The 5,037-nt window shown below is 40.2% G+C and overlaps 1 protein-coding gene across 2 annotated transcripts in view; it reads left to right on the top strand.

Moving 5' to 3' along the window:
• The window catches only part of LOC117171617 (protein PFC0760c), a 229,377-nt gene that overhangs the window by 107,502 nt on the left and 116,838 nt on the right, over positions 1-5,037 (top strand). The window lies entirely within an intron of this gene.

Here is a 5,037-nt window from a genome sequence, read left to right as displayed (position 1 = left end):
GAAGATGTGGACTGTGACTGCACCATATATCTAGCCGGGAGTGGTGCTGACTGAAAACAGATGATTTGGAGCGATTCGCGCGCCATATGTTGGTCATTCTAACGAATGACCAACTCGGCGTCAGACACACTACGGCATCATTCTCACATCTTAGCGCTCCCCTGCAAGACAGCGCGCCTTCTCTGGTTTCGTTACTACGAAGAGTTGGACCGACGAATCATTCTACACATCCCATTTTCAGGGCAGTTGTCATCGTAGCCAACGTCTTCGTAGCAGCAGGTTTTTGATAGTACTGCCATTGAGTAGCAATATCAGTTATAAACTTTAGATAGTTTAATTCAACTATCCAAAATGCAGAGAGTATCTAATGATTGCAAATTTCAAGTTCATCACGCTAGCAAATATCTAGTATCCAACATCTCACTATCGAAGTTGCGAAGTATTAGCGAAAATTCTACAAACTCAATTGATTAACCCATTAAAACTCTAAGGCACTTCTTAAAAGAAGCTAAAAATAATATAATGGAGTTCATAAATATCGCTATACATAGGTTCTAAGTCTTACTTTATGATCAAGGGTCGAAAAAAGTTCTAGTTTTGTGATTCATGCAGTGGAAAACCTCCAGAACAGTATCTAAAACATCGATTTTTTGAAAAAAATATCAATTTATCACGTTTATTTTCCACTTACGCCGACTAGGAGTTGTTTTTTGAAAAAAATGACTTAAAATTCGTGATCAGCGACCTCAAAAACCCCCAGTAAAGTATTTTCCATGTTTATAAATCGGTTTAAAATCGTAAAACTTGATTTTAATGTCATTTTAATCAAATTTGAAGCAAATTTTCACTTTTCGCGATTTTCCGCCTTTTCATCGCCGCATGGTGGGTTGAAATTTTTGTAGAAAAAAAATTAAAACATGGGCTTTCGATGTATTTTTTCCCTTAGAATTCGATTCTGAGGTTTTTCGATCAAAACCCCATAAAAAAGTAGCTGGACCCTACTTTTTTATTGCAAATTCGGATTCAGCGTCGAAAAATACATAAGAGTATATAGGTCTGGTCAATTGCACAGACACTTTTATTTTTTTTGTGGGCCTGTGTAATCATCCTTACATTCGTAATTGAGATTTGGTGATAATGAAAACTCAGGATAATTGTCCATTTTTTAAACTTGCCCTTTATCATTAAAATTTGAATATTCGTGCTTCATCCTTCACAGTTAGGTTCACTTCATTTCGAGGTGACTGTGCATTAAATCGACTAAATCGTTTTCTGCAATTTGAACAAATCATTGAATGTTTACCAATTTGTGAAAACTTCTCTCTTATACTAGACGATATAGGTCTTAGTGCCTTTGATTTTACATGATTTTGTTCCTGAAAATGATTTAAACAATTATGTTTAAAATTAATTTTTGGAGCCATAATAAAACAATATCAGTTATATTTTTATTAGTGATACACGATCTGAAATTTAATAAAATTAAAATTACTTAAACGATATGCACTTCCTTCAAAATTTCGTCTTCAAGAATAATCTCTGAGATCAATCATATTTTTGAATTAAGTCTTTACGCTTTTAGAGTTTACACTTTGTCTCATTTGCGAGTAAATTCAATATTCGCCACCTTTCAGATATTATGTAAAGTTTTAAACATTCGCGGAAAATTTAAAACCTCTAAATATAAACTTTCGTATTTACAACTACAATTTAGAAGCTCTCTAAGTACATTTTTTAACATATTATCATTTGTAATTTTTTAGTCATTTTGAATAAAAGTATCTTTGAAATAAAGCAGAAATATAATAAGAATTTAAGATTTTTTCGTTATTTGAACGAAATTTTGTTATTATACTTCATGAGGTTCACCCTCTGGCTCGTTATGGTAGCGCGTGTTGTGCTACGAAGATTCCACTACTCAAGATCTAATAGTTTACTCGAGAACCAAGCCTCGGCCCATAAGTCCCTTCGGAAGGATTTTAGTACATAAAATAAGGTTAATTTTAAGCCTATTTGTAGAAAAATAAAAATGGCTGAAAATTCAAAAAAATTTGCTTGTTATTTTGAAAAATTTGGGTCAAATTTTGAGTGCATGCGCAAACTAATTGTTTGATTTACATAACCTGTCTCTCACTCAGAAGGCTCGGGTACGTTTACCGGTAACGGAACCATTCGGTTCGGTTTTGATTTCTCTAGAATGAAACCGAAGTGCGTATGACAAAGCCACCAAACGCATCCTAAGGTTGCGCATAGAGGATCCCTGTACCAAGGGTTTCTGCTGAATATGGTTACAAAAATGAACAGGCAGTCGCGGACAATTGTTCAAGGGTGGTGTTGAAGGAATTAACCCCCAAACTGAGATGTGAAAACTGCGTTAAAAGCTGAATGGCACCTAGATGAGGTATCTAGAACGGTTAATCTGGGATAGCGGGCGACCTCTCAGAGTACGCAGCCTTATCCTTGCATGCGGGGCTCTACAAGGATGGACGAATCCCTTTTCCTAGCTTCTCCTGGGAACAACGATGCCGACACCAAGCATAGTTGTAGTAAGTGCGGTTCAAACTAACAATAGGTCGGCCAACAATGCCGACCACTCTAGAGGTAGGGGAGACAATAAAGATGGATTCAATGCAATGGATCGACGGAATCTCGTGATCATTAGGTGGACGGAGTAACTAAATAGCGATTTACTAAAGTACTACGATGCGAGTGTGGACCCTGAACGAGGTTACATGGTACGACTGCATGCTCTGTGTTGAGAGAAACACCAGGAGCTATTGCACTTTTCGAATCAGCGTCTGCGAAATCATGCCGAAGTACTCTAAAAAAGGGGCTATGTAAGTGGAACGCCTACTCTACCACAGCCCGAACTAGCCGACAACACAGAACGCCCAGGTTTCTCTCAAGCGTAAAGATCCGGCTGAAATGGATGACGAGCTTCGTGGACATTCTTGCGAAGAATCCGACCTCTGAACTATCAATTGTTGTGTGTATAATGCCGCGAGAACTTTGGCCGATGCGAACCGTAAACAAAACCAACGATTGATCATAAGACAAAAAGACGAATGCATCAACTCGCCATAAAGATAGGCTAGGCAAGACAGTACGTGTCCCGCATTCAGTGTGTAATTGACTACATCACATCTGGCAGGAATTTTACCGCCACAATTCGAAAGTTCGCGCGCGAACTCCGGACTCGTTATCACACACTTAACAAGTCAAAGCTGCTGACCATCAGGCAGCATATTGTTGAGAGAATACGGATACTATCTGACGCTGAGAGAAGTCTAGAGCGGAGAGAGATGTGGGTAAAAGAAAATCAACAGTTTCTCTCTGACCCATCTCAACTCTTCCAAGACCCTTCAGTTACTCTCGTCCAACCGTCCAAACCTGAGGAGGTCGAAGTATTTTGGAGAGAAGTCTACGAAGTGCTGCATAGACTGGACGAAAATTCAGGTATCGTAAATAACTTCAGGGAGCTGTGTAGTGCCCTCATAATACCTGATGAAGAATGCCCACCCATCAATACCGACGAGGTGACGAAAGTATTTAGATGGATGAAGATCTACCTATTCCTCTCTGGGACCAGATGGTATTTAGCTTGAAGGTTCATCCGCAAATCGTGAGGTGCATAGAGAGATTGATGCCGCTTTGGAAAACCAGATTTACTATCTCATCTGAGAAAAACCGTGTAACCATTAACAAGGTCACCTCTCAGAGAGGTGTCTTTCAGCTCGACACCATGAGCCCACTCTTCTTTTGCCTCACATTACTGACACCATCTCTAGCAGTTCGCCATTCCGAGGGGTACTTTCGCGACATACCTGTAGATCGCAAGTACAAGGTGACTCATGTATTTCACATGGACGATCTTGAGATCTATGCTAAAAACAAAGAGCAACTGCATCTAGCTCTAGGGATTGTCGAGCCATAGACTAAGGAAATAGGAATGGAATTTGGGTTAGATAAATGTGCCAAGGTTTATTTGAAGCGCGGAAAACTTAATGGCATCCCTGAAGACCCTGAGGTCGTCGATAGAAACGCTATACGACACCTTTGCGCAGACGAGACTTATACATACCTGGGCGTGCCACAGAGCCGCATTCAGTATGTGACATCTATAAAGGATACTCTCCGAAGCAGATACAAACGACTCATCCGGAAGACTTTAACTTCCGAACTGTCGGCGAGAAACAAAGTATCTGCAACGAATATGCCTCCCATCCCGGTAGTACTCTATTCATTTGGAGTGATACCATGGACGAAGAACGAGCTCAGATCCCTTGATATTGGGACACGAAAGGTTATGCACATGAACAGAATCATGTATCTAAAGTCTTCTGTTTTGTGACTCTACGAGGTGTGTTCGAAAAGTAAGGTGAGTTTTAAATTTTTTGTTTTGTTGTGTTGGTACACTCGTCACGATCATCTGTTCTTGGTTTTGAATATATAGCTCATGTTGTTTTTCTGGCAGAGGCGTAAAAGGTTAGAAAGGTTTGGTGTACTCGGCGTTGACAAAAGTATATTATATCTGAGGGGGATTACTTTGAAGGGAACAGCATAAATATTGAATAATAAATGAATTGTTTTCGAGAAACCCATAAAGTCACCTTATTTTTTGAACACACCTCGTACATCTCACACCGTCAAGGTATTCTCAGAATATTAAAGTTCGAATGTCTTCACAACAGGATCATTCTGGGTACAGCACATAGAGTCGCAAATGGAAGTTGTTCTAACGAGAAGCTAGGGAAAGCGGTTCGTCCATCCATGTAGAGTCCCACATGCAAGGAAGAGGCTGCGTACTCTGAGAGGTCGCCCGATATCCCAGAGTCACCATTGTAGACACCTCACCCAGGTGCCATTCAGCATTCGGTACAGTGTTTACACCTACGCTGGGGGGTTAATTCATTCGGGACCACCCCTGGACGATTTTCCGCGACTGCCTATTTATTTTTGTAACCATATTCAGCAGAAACTCTTGGTACAGGGACCCTCTATCCGCAACCCGAGGACGCGTTCGGTGGCTTTGTCATA

The sequence above is a fragment of the Belonocnema kinseyi genome, chromosome 4 (genome assembly GCF_010883055.1).
Source record: "Belonocnema kinseyi isolate 2016_QV_RU_SX_M_011 chromosome 4, B_treatae_v1, whole genome shotgun sequence".
In the NCBI taxonomy this organism is placed as follows: domain Eukaryota; kingdom Metazoa; phylum Arthropoda; class Insecta; order Hymenoptera; family Cynipidae; genus Belonocnema; species Belonocnema kinseyi.
This window is presented reverse-complemented; position numbering and strand designations above follow the sequence as displayed.